The 14,229-nt window shown below is 38.2% G+C and overlaps 1 protein-coding gene and 1 non-coding gene across 13 annotated transcripts in view; one reads left to right on the forward strand and one right to left on the reverse strand.

Annotated features, from left to right (window-relative positions):
• LOC105478099 (dispatched RND transporter family member 1) overlaps positions 1 to 14,229 on the forward strand; it is a 212,086-nt gene that overhangs the window by 113,277 nt on the left and 84,580 nt on the right. The gene's annotated exons all lie outside the window — the stretch shown is intronic.
• Positions 2,835 to 2,938, reverse strand: LOC112426180 (small nucleolar RNA U13). The gene has a single exon (XR_003017469.1). It is a non-coding gene; the product is annotated as a small nucleolar RNA U13 (small nucleolar RNA).

The raw sequence follows: 14,229 nt of genomic DNA on the forward strand, positions 1-14,229 counted from the left end.
AGAATACGCACAAAAGACTTGGGATGGGTTACTTCTGAGGATGATGTGGGCTGCATGGGTCAAAACCATTCAAGTTGATTCATGTTCATTTCAGTTTTTGATTCAAGATAAACATCTTTTAGAATTCTATAATTGTATTGAATTATATCCTGAATCATATTAAATTATATTGTATATATAGATACACATTTATATCTATAAATATATTGAATTCTATAATTCAATAATGTATGTAGAGGACAGAGGAAGTCAGAAAGAGATGTGTCAACACTGTGTATGATTTATACCTATCAGCTCCCTGGTTTTCTTAAAATTGTAACTGAAGCTCATTATGAATAACCCAGGATTATTACATTCATTTGGATAAGATGGACAGTATGGTTGTTATAAATCAAAGCAAGTAAAACCTATATGCCACTAGGATTGTTTATGAATGTGTTATTTCTCTTGTTATTCAGGATCCCATTGACTTGTTTGCATATATGCACATTTACTTGAACTTATGTAAAAATTATCAGCATTTATCAACTCTTCTATAGTCAGCACCATGCTGAGCACCCCAGTGTCAAGGAGGAACACAGGAGAGTTCCAGTCAGGTGGCTCCATGAAGGTCTTGTTTCAGCACCATATCCCACATGGCAACAAAAGGATATACAAGATAAAACTAAAACGACATACCTAGTCTCAAAATCAAGACAAACATCTCTAAGGACCAGGAGGTCAGAAATAGAAAGTGATAAGTAGCCCTGGAACTCTGAGACTGCCAAGCTCCTGGCCAGAAGCAGAAAGTTGCTTAACTACCCCTCAGCCGCTTCTCAGGAGATGGGGGAGCTCTTGCCTGAAGGAAGGGATGGAAGCCAGGAGAATCCTTCCCCCTGCCTGTTTTCCATCATTGACACTAAAATGTTAGCTGCCAGCTCTGCCTGGGGCTGTGGTCTTACTGTAAGCTGTGAACTAAGAGGCAAAAGTAGGATAAAAACACAGTTTAGTGACCAGAAACTGAAAAAGTGGTCTGCTGATTCTGTAATGTCCCTAAGGCCATCCTTCTAAACTATTATTCAAGGATGAGGCTGGGCGCAGTGGCTCACGCCTGTAATACCAACATATTGGGAGACCAAGGTGGGAGGATTGCTTGAGCTCAGGAGTTCAAGACCAGCCTGAGCAACATGACAAAACCCCGTCTCTATAAAAAAATACAAAAATTAGCAGATATGGTGGTATGTACCTGTAGTCCCAGCTACTCAGGAGGCTGAGGTGGAAGAATCACCTGAGCTGGAGAAGTCGAGGCTACAGTGAGCCATGATCGCACTATGGCACTCCAGCCTGGGGGTCAGAGTAAGACCCTGTTTCCAAAAAACAAACAAAAAGGGATGAGGACAAAATTAAGACATTTAAAAATATGTAGCATAAGAGTATAAGAGTATTTACCATTTACATAACCTTTCTAAAAGAAATACTAAATGGTGTATTCGGTAGGAAAAAATGTCCCAGAGGGAAGGTGTGGTGAGCTTAGAAAATAATAGTGAAATTGATTGAGATGTTAGAAGTGTAAGTAGTCATTTCTTGTATTTGAAAATGTGTGAACACGATTTGTTCAATTATAGCATTAATTAAACTACAAAAAATAAGCTCTTAAGATAATGCAAATGTCTAATATGTCCAATAGGACCTTGTTGTTAGGTAAGCAAAAGAGAGAATGACTTCTGAGTCAAAGCAGTCTAAACAGAGAAAAGGAAATTTAGGTATACCTTGAAGAAATATGTAGGATTTACCTTTGTCAATCTCATTGGAGACTGTGCAGTGAATAGGAGCAATGTGACCAAATCGCATTTAGGTAGTGATGTTTATGACTCATTTTGAGGGTAGTTTGGCCAGGGTTTATGGAAGAGAGTGATTGGGGAGGTTATTTTGAACCTTTTGGAGAGGCACTGGGGTATCTGTATTGAGATCAATGAGATGGTATCCTTTTTAGCTGACTTTTTTTCCTAGGCAAGCCCTAGTAATTTGTCTTCTCTAAATGAGCAACATATGTATCTTTAGGAAATTCATAGTAATTGTCTTCAGGGCTTTCTTTTTTTGGTAAAATGCCATATTCTCAAGTTGTGTTTTCTTTTTTTTTTTTTTTTCCTGATGATTAGCTTAGATAATTTGAAAGGCTCTACCTCTTTGTGTTATATCAGCTTTGGTTAAAAGCTGCTTTTCGCTTTGTTCCTTGGTTAATCCTTAGACTGAATGAAGGCCAATTAGATATAAAGTAAGTGATATCATAGCATCAGAGAGAATCTTCTGTGAACCAGAGCCTGTTGCTGCTTCCAATTTGTATTGTCTAGAGAACAAAGGGTATCTTTGCACCAAAGAGACTGGGAGAAGTTGGGATTTACCTTGCTTCAAGTATAAAACTGTAGAGCAAGGGTTAAGGAACTCTTAAAGGAGGGTGCCTTCTAGTACCCTTCTTTTCCCTCTTTTACAGATGGAAGAGATTTTTTTTTAAACTTTTTTTTTCTTTTTGAATCAGAGGGTTTTTTTGCTCTTTTGTCCAGGCTGGATTGCAGTGGTGCAGTCATAGCTCATTGCAGCCTCAAACTCTCAGGAATTTCCTGGGATTGCTCAAACAATCCTCCTGCCTCAGCCTCCCAAATAGCTGAGCCTACAAGTGCATGCCACTACATCCAGGTAATTTTTTGTTTGTATGTGTACTTTTTTGTAGAGACAGGGTCTTGCTATGTTGCCAAGGCTGATTTCCAACACGTGGCCCCAAGTGATCCTCCCGCCTCAGCCTCCCAGAGCACTAGAATTATTGGCATGAGCCACTGTCCCTGGCCCATTTGTTTTCATATCAGACTGGTATTGTGCCAACATAGTAACAAGGTTTGAGGGAGGCACATCTCACACACCAGCATGAAAACCAAATCATCTTGCTTATGAACTACGAGTGGACTAGGAAGAGATTATTTTAATGAAGGAGTGAGATGGTGGGTGCCAACTTAAAGAATAGCAAGGAATTAAATAGGTGGTTGCAGCAGCCAGCACTCATGTGATCTTTGACCATGGGCTGGATGAAACTGACTCTTGTCTCTGGAATTCCCAGAAGTATCTTATTTTTCATAAGCTCTTACTAATGTGCTTTAACCAAGTTGCTATGTGTCCAGAATTGTAATGAATCTTTTGAGGTAAAAAGAAAAAAAATAAGTTGGAACTTGAAGAATAATGTTTGCAAGAGGGCTTAATCATATCTTCATATCTCTGCAAGTCATCTGTAGGTTTGCATAGAGTAGCAATTTGCACCATTTATGTATTTTTCTCTCAATAAATTGTTTTAGAAGCCAGATTACTTTGCAGCATAAAGCACCTACTTTTTCTTCTGACTTCCCTGTTTCCAGTGTTGTATTTTGTCCTCTCCCCTCAGTTTCCTCCTTTTCCCTCAGATTGCCTTAGCTTCTGCTTTGCTTATGTTCTTCCCACTATTTGAAGTGTATGTCATACATTTATCACCTTGATACTACTTATGGCTGTTTTCCTTTTCCCACATTTGCTTTACAGTCTGCCTTCTGTTACTTCCTTTCTTCATTCTCTCCTCCTCTATTTCTGTTTGCCTTGGTTTCCTCATTTGTTGAAATCTTTTTCTTAAAGGGGTTTCTTAAAGGTTAATTATCGTGGCTTGACTCATGGATTAATCTAAGTGTTTCTTTTTAACTTTAGTTTATTGTCAGGCCTTATTAGCCAGCAGAAGAATAAAGCCAGTCATAGTATATTCTTAAGTTTGAGTAAATTTTTGTTGAACTTATTTGGTTATTTGAGGTTTCACTAAAGAATGTGAGCTAGAAAAATGACAGAGTGATAGGGGTGTGCTTTCATGTCTGAATATTGACCTGTGATGTAGTGGGAACAAGAATGAAGCATAGTTGCCATATGCAGTGATATGATCTTGGAATATGAGACAATTTGCACTCTCAACCTGCATGACTAGATATTTACAGCAGGAATGCTAAAATGAAAACAAAAACAAGAAATTTGTACTGGAAAAAACTTCTAATTAGACTTTAAAGTTTTGGAATATAGTAAAAAAAATAGTGACTGGAACTTAGTAAATTAGAAAGGTTTGTTTTGATGTGAGAAGTATGGCCAGTACCCCACCTTCTTGGTACTTGGTAGTTGCTTGTATTCTCTTTAAAGATGTACCTATACAATAGTTAGAAGTGAAATATAATATTAAGACCAAATTATTTTATAGAATATTAACAAATTAAGCAAATAAATTAGGTTTTATTTTTATAGATAAAACCATTCACTTTTATATATCAAAATGCTAACTTGCACGTATCAATATAGAGATATTACTGTTAAATGATCTAGAATATGAACTTCCAAGTTAGAGTTTATTTGCAAAAGAAGTTGAATCATAAAATATCTAAATTACTTGAATTATATTTCCCTTGGAATCATTCTTCTATTTGCTTAGCAATAAGATATTATCTGTGATGGGCTTCCTTTTTCTCTTTACTCTCTGCTTTTACTCCTTAACTTTTTGTCTTTAAAAAAAGTTGCAAAGTATTAGCACTAAACATTCAGTAAAGGAGTAGATAAGGCTGGGCACGGTGTCCCACACCTGTAATACCAGCACTTTGGGAGGCCAAGATGGGAGGATCTCTTGAGACTAGGAGTTTGAAATAAGCCTCAGTAACATAACAAGACTACATCTCTACAAAAAAAGAAAAAAAAAAAAGGAGTAAATAGGAATCTCTAAGTATTATTTATCTTTGAAATAACTTTTATAAAATTTGAGATTCAAACTCCTTGTTTGATACACTCTAAATCCAAGTGGGGGTAACTTGTTTTATTTCCAGATTTGTACTTAAGTGTGGGAATAGTTCATCTTTTTCAAATACATTCTAAATAAAAAAAAATGGGTAGGGTCTGCTTATATAACTCATACTGTTTTTTATATATATATATATATGTGTGTGTGTGTGTGTGTATGTGTATATATATCGGGGTTTTTTTGTTTTTTGTTTGTTTGTTTGTTTTTACCCAAGCTTACATAGGTTTTCTCTAATGCTAGGTGATCCAAAGGAAATCATTAAAATCTTTGGGTTGTTTGAAATTCCTTGCTTCTGTATTTGAAGTTAGTCTGGATCAAAGGGACCAGGATTTAAGTTTTTAAAGGAAACTTTTTAAAAATAAAAACTATTTTAGGGAGACTTATGTAAATACTCAGTTGAACTTTTCAAATATAGTACTTAAATCCAGAAATAAATGTGTATTACTATATACAAATTTAATTGCCTTCCAAAATATATTACTCCAAAGGGATATTCATTTTATGCTTTGAAGTTGGGTTCAGAAAATTTTTTTTCGTGTGACCTGGTGATGTCTGTACATTGTTATTAATTTGGATTTTAAGTTTTCTTTGGAACAGTTCAAGGAGCTTTGTCTTTAGAAACAAGATGATATGTTACCAGGACCTGACCTCCTTTTTCATTCTCACCTCCCTCTTTCTTTCACTCATCCTCTTGAAAAGGTTATAGTCATTTATCACTGTGAGAATAGGCATTGCAAATACTATTATGAATATGAGACCATTATCCTTCCTTCCCTCCTCCCATCCCCAGAGATATGGTGAGAGATCTTGTAAAACTTAGTTTTCGGCAATGTCAAAAGGTGTGAATAAGTTAACATCATAGGCCAGGTACGGTGGCTCACACCTATAATCCCAGCAATTTGAGAGGCCAAGGCAGGAGGATCTCTTGAGCCCAAGAAATTTGAGACCAGCCTGGGCACCACAGCATGACCTCATCTCTACTAAAAATTAAAATTAAAATAATTAGCCGGGGATGGTGGCCTGCACCTGTAGTCCCAGGTATTCAGAAAGCTGAGGCGGGAGAATTGGTTGAGCCCAGGAGTTTGAGGCTGCAGTGAGCCATGATTGTACCACAGCAGTCCAGCTTGGGTGACACAGCAAGACTCTGTCATTCATTCATTCATTAAAAAGGAAGGAAGGAAAGGGAAAAAAAGATCATAATAACAATGACTGAGCATTTTTCGTATGCTCCTGGCTTTCTAAAATCTGAGTTCAGCTGTGGTTGTCCTGGACACTGTCTCTGAGTAGCTGTTGTCAGTGTATCAGTATCAACAGTAACCATCATTGCAAGTACAATCAGAGATTGGGAAAAGCAATTGTTTCCAAAAGTTATGCTTCTTTGATCTAAATCAATGGTACATTTTAGCTTTATGCAAGATTAGGGATTATTTTAGAGATTTATGACAATTCCATTTTTTCCTGCATAGGGGATCTGAGCTTGATCCTTGATGCTGGATTTGACTAACTCCCTGTAAAGCCAGAAGGGTGTAGGTGTGTATTACCAAGGCCTTACACTTGGCAAAGGAAGGAATGAATACTGCATTGCCTAATATCCCATAGGGATGGGAAGGAGGAGTGCATAACATTCCTTCAATGTGATTGAGGGCTGTGTTGACTGTGTGAGTAAGACAATGTGACTTGAAGATGTTAAGTAGAGTCCATACTTAGATCATTAGAATTCTTGGTCATTGACCAAGATATCCAGGAAAGCAAATAGTGTTGGGTGATTAACCAGGGCAGATGCCTTAATTTAGGAATGCAACAAAGAACTTACTAGTTTTCATTTCTCCAGCTCCTCAACTTTTTCTTTCATCTTTCATTCTTTTGTAGTATAAGGCATTGTCAGTGACAGATCTTTGCAAGGTCTAACACTGAATATTACTAACAGCATGGTCATAAATGTCTCTTCTGTTTCTCTTTAAGGCACAGGTTATCTTGTTGCTAACATAACTCAGAACTCTGATACCATGACCCTGCTACTAAATAAAATACTTCCCTGCTATCAATGATTGTGTATGCTTACTTTTTGTTGTTGTTGATGCTTTGTAACCCAACTATTAGAATGCCCATCTCCTTTGGTGTTTCTTTGCAAATTCAGTGCCTGAACCAACACTTATAACCTATTTGTCATGGCAATTTTCATTATAAAATTAGGTAGTGAGTTGTTGTATAAAAATAGAAATGTTAGAATTCACTTTAAATATTTACCCCCTTCATTTTTTGTCAAAAGTGTAATGATCCTGGGTTGAGTACCTGGAACAGGTTAACCTGTGGATTTTTCTTCTCTAAAATATTTGAGGTTAAAGGTGCCTCTGATGACTGCTATGGGTTTTATCTAGCCCCAGTTACAGCATTCTGAGTCTTTTGGTTGTGCCCCAACATAGTAGCATACTTTATGGCACATATCTGGTCGCTTGATATGGGCATTGGGACAGCTGCCTTCTTGTGTTCACACTTCACAACACGAACTGGAGCATTTACTGATCCACACCCAGGAGGCTCATTCTGGCTAACAGCCCACGAAAGTCTACCATTTAGGGATGGTAATGGTCAGCTAGGACTTGCCTAGGCTTTCAGCATTGGAGTTTGCAATAAATGTGCGAAAGATGCCTTGGTCTTGAAGAGCCTGACTGTGGAGCATGCCGATCAGTTGTAATGAGTTTTGTTTCAGTGTTTTTGAAATGGCATTTGCTGAGCTTAGTGACATGCTGCCCTTCAATATGTTAGGATACCCTTTTGCCTTCTATGACTTAATTGTAGTTTCTAATGTATGTCATTTATAAATATATTCTTTCAGCCAGGCCTAAGTTTTGAGCATAACAACACATCTGTATTGATATATTTTCAAGGGTTTTTTAAGAGGCCTAAGTAAAATATTCTAGCATATTTCTCATACTCTTAAATTCTGATATAAATAAATATCCTTACTCCTGCCCATCTGTCATTACCTTATTTCTTATCTTTTCACAACCGTCTTGCAGAATTTTATTGTTGCAGGCTGAAAGAGTGAGGGTCGTGATCAACTCAGTATACCACTGGAGGCTATATGAGTAAACAGCAAACCGTTCTCATAAATGCAGAATATTGGCAAACTGACAAAACTGCGTCTGCCGCCCAGAAGGAATGCTGAGGGCAACCATGCCCCAAGTGCAGTGTTTCTTGTGATTAGGCACATTTGAAGCCTGTTAGCAATAATGTGAACCTGTGATCAATCAAGTAGCTGACTAATTGTTATCTGCTCCTCCCTGTTCTTTCTACGCAGTAAATATGAAGGGCTGTAGAAGCTCAGGGCTGCTGCGTTTGCTCGCTAGAAGCAAGGAGCCCTCTTCTTCCCCAGACCTCTTATTTAAAACAGTTTCTTTAAAGTTTTCATTTCTGCATTCATCCCCCTTCGTTCAGTCCTGTGGTAACCGTCGTAATTGTGGCAAACTGTGGCAAGTGGCACCCAAATAGGGGCGAACAGGGACAGAGAGAGACTAGCAGAGACTTGCAGGGACAGAGAGGGACAGACAGGGACAGATAGGGTCCTATAGGGACTTGAATGAGGAAGGCCTGCTGGAACAGAGAAAGTAAGACTGACCAGACAGATGAGAAACCCCATTACGAGTCTGCCGACAGCAATATAAGGTCAGTGCCCTAAAGAGGTACAGAGAACGGGAAGTTTTTGAATCAGGGTAACATGAGAAAGAATTTGACTATTTCTTTTCGCTTTTCTGTTTGGAATTTGGTTCATACTGTCCTTTTGTCATTATTTCAAAATTTGAGAGAATTTTTTGCCCCACCCACAGCACCTATCGAGGGTGGTGAACAGAAGAGGGAGGATGAAAATTGCCTTATACCATCTTCTTTTGTGGCTACAGGAAGGCTGACTTTAACTTTGGCTTTTGAGAATGCAAATGTGGATTGTAAATGTACACTGGCACCTGTGAGATGTACAAAAAACTTGGGAGGTTTTCTCAGAGCTTGTCAAGATACGGGAACTGAGCTTCATTGCTCTACAATACTGGTTGAAGCAATGGCCAATTTGGTAGTTGATCTAAGGGGACTAAAGTGGGAAAATGTTGTAAGTGTAGAAAAATTGGACATTTCAAAAAAGAATGCTGTCAGACCTCTGGGCAGAAGGGATCTTATACACAGTTCCCCTCTCAACAGAAAAAATGCCAGGACTTTGCCCTCATTGCAATAAGGGAAATCATTGTGCTAATCAATGCCATTCAAATTGTCATCAAAACGGCACCCCTCTGTCGGGAAATTAGAAGGGGGCCTGGACCCGGGCACCTCAAACAATGAGGACATTCCCCGTCCAGGCCACAATTCCGTTTCAGGGGTGGGCCTCCAGAGGCACATTGATTCCCTCTCCCCAGGAACACCTGGACGTGCAGGATTGGATGTCCCAGTCAGAGAACGGGTTACGTTAATTGGAGGAAACAAACCCACTAAGATTCCCACTGGTATTTGGGGACCTTTGCCAACAGGATACATGGGATTAATTTTGGGCAAAAGTCATCTTAACTTATAGGGCATTACTGTAGTCCCAGGAGTGTTGATTTTGATTGTGAAGGAGAAATTCAGGTAGTGGTAATGGCACAAGATCTTTGGGTTTTTGAACTGGGAAAATATATTGCTCAGCTGTTGCTTATTCCCTGTAAATTGCACCCTTCTCCACAAAAGGAGAAATGAGGGAATCGGATTTGGAAGTACAACTACATGGGAAGTTTATCACAACCCATAGTATCTAGTAGACCCACTTGTGCAGTGCAGATTGAAGAAAAGAAGTTGTGTGGGCTTATGGATATGGGAGCAAGAGACTGGTCTCTCATGGTAATAGATCTTGAGGACTGATTTTTTTTACTGTGCTGTTGCACAAGAAGAATAAGCCTTGATTTGTTTTCTCTGTGCCTTCTGTTAATCAGAAGGAGCCTGTCTCTTGTTATCAATGGAAAGTTTTACCCCGCGGTAATTAACCAAAGAGGCAGAAGCTGAAATACAGCTTGTGAAGCAGATGCTTCAGCAACGGCATGCCTCCTGGCTGCAGCCACAAAAGCCTTTGCTTTTGTTTCAGTTGATTTACTCATGTGGGGATGAGGGTATGCTTGTGTTTTTATAGGAAATGTACAAACCGTGTGGGTGCCCTCAAGATGTGTGCAACCATGGAACAGGAAACTGGAGGGACGCGTGGATCCCAACCACGGTCTTGGTTCCCCCAGTACGAGCCATGAGCCAGTTGAATTTGAATGTGAAGACTGAAGGAACCACCAACCAGCAATTAAGGGCTGCACAGCCTGCAATTGCCTTTCTCGATTAATTAAAAAACAAAGGGAGAGATGTTGCAGGCCGAAAGAGTGGGGATCATGATCAACTCAGTATACCACTGGAGGCTATATGAGTAAACAGCAAACTGTTCTCATAAATGCAGAATGTTGGCGAACTGACAAACTGCATCTGCCGCCCAGAAGGAATGCTGAGGGCAGCCATGCCCCAAGTGCACTGTTTCTTGTGATTAGGCACATTTGAAGCCTGTTAGCAATAATGTGAACCTGTGATCAAGCAGCTGAGCAATCGTTACCTGCTCCTCCCTGCTCTGCCTACCCAGTAAATATGAAGGGCTGTAGAAGCTCAGGGCTGCTGGCTTTGCTCACTAGAAGCAAGGGGCCCTCTTCTTTAAAACAGTTTCTTTTGTTTTAAGTTTTCATTTCTGCATTCGTCTCCCTTCATTCAGTCCTGTGGTAACCATAGTAACTGTGGCAAACCACAGCACTTTATTTCATATAAACAAATTTCTGAAGCTAGATATAGCATGACATAATTTTGAACTGTTTGAACTTCTGAATAACTAATGCACGTATTTTCAACATATAAAACAACTCCCTCTACATTAATGAAATATCTAACCCTACTAACCCTAATGTTTTCTACATTAGAGCTTGGGTAGCTTAAAGTTCTTTCCTTGCCAAAAATATTACCAGATATTACAGAAAGTATAAATAAAATGGGATTTGAATTTTCATTTCCCTTTTTCCATACAACTTCATTTTATTTTTGGGAATGTGATATGTCATTTTCTTAATGTTGCTATAATCTAAGTTATACTTAATCTAAGCCTTTAGCAATGATGACAGGTATTTGTATGCAGGTGATATTTATAGTCCTACAAAGTCTAACTTTTGGAAAATTAACTTGCATGTATTTTTATTTCATGACATACAGTAAATGTAACCTTCTCTATAAATATTTGATGTCTTACAGAAAATTTCAGTTTATTAGTTATAACCTCTCTTAATATATGCATACCACATTCATGTAGATTCATTTAGAGTTTGGTAACAAAATACAACTGAAACTGTTAAAAAGAATGTTCTGATTAGATCAGAGTCAAGACATAGTGGTCTTCATTCAAGGAGTAGATCTCCTGCCAAGAGTTTCTATCATAAAAGTAAAATATTACATTTTGAAATACTGTATCACAAACCAAAAATATTTTGGAAACTCTCCAGAGCCCATGGATTTATTGTGCTTTGCTTTTAAATCATACTGCAGCACAGATTATATTTTTAGATGATCTACAGTCTACTTATTTTGTTATGGCTGAAGTGATTCGGCTTGTTTTTGATATAAAACTATCAAATATGAGCCTTCTGTCCTCTAAAACATAACACTATACTTTGTGTGGGAGAAAAGGTCTTGTTAAAGACAAAATGTTCCCTTGAATTCCAGTATGAAATCTGTAATAAACTAACCTACTTTAGTTTTCACATTTAAAAAGTTTTCTTAATAGTAATTTTTTGGTTACATTAAGGAGGGTTGGAATTTTTGCCTATTTTTTAGGATTAGTCAGACTTTTTTCTTCACAGAAAAATGAAAAACTACATTTCTCTGAAATTTACTGATCTTTATGGTTTTTGCTTTAAAATATGTACCCCAGTTTCTGATCGCTACCAAAATTTTTGGTAGTATATAAATGAATATTAAGTAAATTTCATTCTAGATGACCAAAATGCTTTCTGTATTAGTGATAAAATGCATATGGTTTTCTAGTCTATAATCAAATGAAGGAAAGATCATAATGAATAAAAACTAAGATTTCCCAGATTCACTTGTTTCCAAGACACTTTATCACAGAAATCATATTTGCTATTATAAGATTAATTGGGCCAGGCACAGTGGCTCACGCCTATAATCCCAACACTTTCGGAGGCCGAGGGGGGCAGATCTCCTGAGCTCAGGAGTTCGAGACCACCCTGGCCAACATGGTGAAATACCCTGTCTCTACTAAAAATACAAAAATTAGCTGGGTGCAGTACATACCTGTAGTCCCAGCTGCTCGGGAGGCTGAGGCACAAGAATCGCTTGAGCCCTGGAGGCAGAGGTTGCAGTGAGCCATGATCATGCCACTGCACTCCAGCTTGGGATAAAGAGTGAGACTCCATCTCAAAAAAAAAAAAAAAAAAAAAAAAAGTAATTGGCAATTAAGCTACAGACTTATAGTTATTGGCTGACTGTAGGTGAAAACTCTTATTTTTTTTTTCCTTGTTTAAAAATATTTCTGTCAATGCCATGGGAAAATTCTACCTTCAAAAACAAAAACTAAAATTATAAAAACTACCCAAGAATATGCTTGCATGTTAGCTTCTGGAGCAACCTCTACTGAGAAAAGGGTGAAAAGCTAATTACTATCATTCCTTATTATTCAGTAGCAGTTTAGTATTCAGAATTTAAAAGCTGAGAATAGTGCAACATATTGTGAGGCCCATATAAATCAGCAGTACAATAGGATTTTGTATGCTGAATATTATTTTGCAGGCTACATTTCAATACTGTATTCTGCTTAATAAAGGATATATGTAGGCCGGGCGCAGTGGCTCAAGCCTGTAATCCCAGCACTTTGGGAGGCTGAGGCAGGTGGATCACGAGGTCAGGAGATCGAGACCATCCAGGCTAACATGGTGAAACCCTGTCTCTACTAAAAATATAAAAAACTAGCCGGGCATGGTGACGGGCGCCTGTAGTCCCAGCTACTCGGAGGCTGAGGCGGGAGAATGGCCTGAACCCAGGAGGCGGAGCTTTCAGTGAGCCGAGATCGCGCCACTGCACTCCAGCCTGGGCGACACAGCGAGACTCCGTCTCAAAAATAAAAATAAAAATAAAAAAAATAAAGGATATATGTAATAACAAGTTATGTCATTTATTCAATAAATATTTGTCGAGTATAAATATTTGACCTAGTACATGGTACAATATACTTTATATCCCTTCTTAAGGGGTATAAAAATGATTATAATAGAACCTGTGCCTTTACATATAGATTAAGAGGGTAAAAGAGATATATAAATGACCACGATAAAAAAAAAAAGACATGTGCTAAGTACCATAAGATATCTCAGGTCATGTATATAACTTGGAATAGGAAGAGAGAATTTCTGGCTTAGGTAATCAGAGAAGGTTTCATGTTATTTGCTGTGTGTTATGAAGAATGGATGGGATTATGGAAGTTGGAAATGTGAACAAAGGCCATTGCTGGTAGAAAGACTAGCACAAGCACTGAGGGTGTGAGGGTGTGTGTGAAGGCTTGTTTGGAGTAAAGCAAATTCTGTTTGGCAAGGGCAGTGAGTGAGAGGGGAAAGGGCCCAGATAATGGAGAATCTTGTGTGCCAGCTAAGATATTTAAATTAATGGGGGAGCCATGAGTGTTTTTTTGACTGAAGAGCAGCTTGATCAGATCCATTTCTTATATGATGTATCTAGAAGCTCTATGTTGCTTAGATAAGGAAGAAAAGGTAGGAGACCATAGATATGGTCACATCTATTAGGCTGTTGTAGCAATTCAAGGGAAATTTAATCTAAGAAAGTGGCAGAGGAAATGGAAAGGATGGCTGGGACTTGGGAATGAATGAACAAGGGTATACAGGGTGTAAAGGTCAAAAATGACTCCTTCCCTAGCTCAGGATGCGGCACAGATCTGGTGTTCAATAAATAAATATTTAAGTGACAATTTTGGGCTTAAATGACTGAAAGGATGGACAGAAATAGGAAAATCAAGAAGCTGTTTGAGGATGATAAGATCATTTGTATTTTAAATTGAGTTTGAGCTGCTGGCAGGATATATACATTGAAATGTCCTTAGAGAGTAGAAGCTGCAGAAATGGAACTTATTATAGAAATTGAGTGTGACAATATAGGCAGGAAACATAAAGAAGAAAGTTCAAAGGACAAGACCACTGGATATTGCTCAGGATTTAGCATAACAGAATTAAGAGGATCTACCAAGAAAATGGAATAGAGGTTAAAGAGATAGAGAATGTTAGGATAATAGAAACTGAGTAAAGAGAAAAGAATATTTACCAACAAAGTTGGTAAATGAAGAAATGTAAAGA

This window comes from Macaca nemestrina, chromosome 1, assembly GCF_043159975.1.
Source record: "Macaca nemestrina isolate mMacNem1 chromosome 1, mMacNem.hap1, whole genome shotgun sequence".
In the NCBI taxonomy this organism is placed as follows: domain Eukaryota; kingdom Metazoa; phylum Chordata; class Mammalia; order Primates; family Cercopithecidae; genus Macaca; species Macaca nemestrina.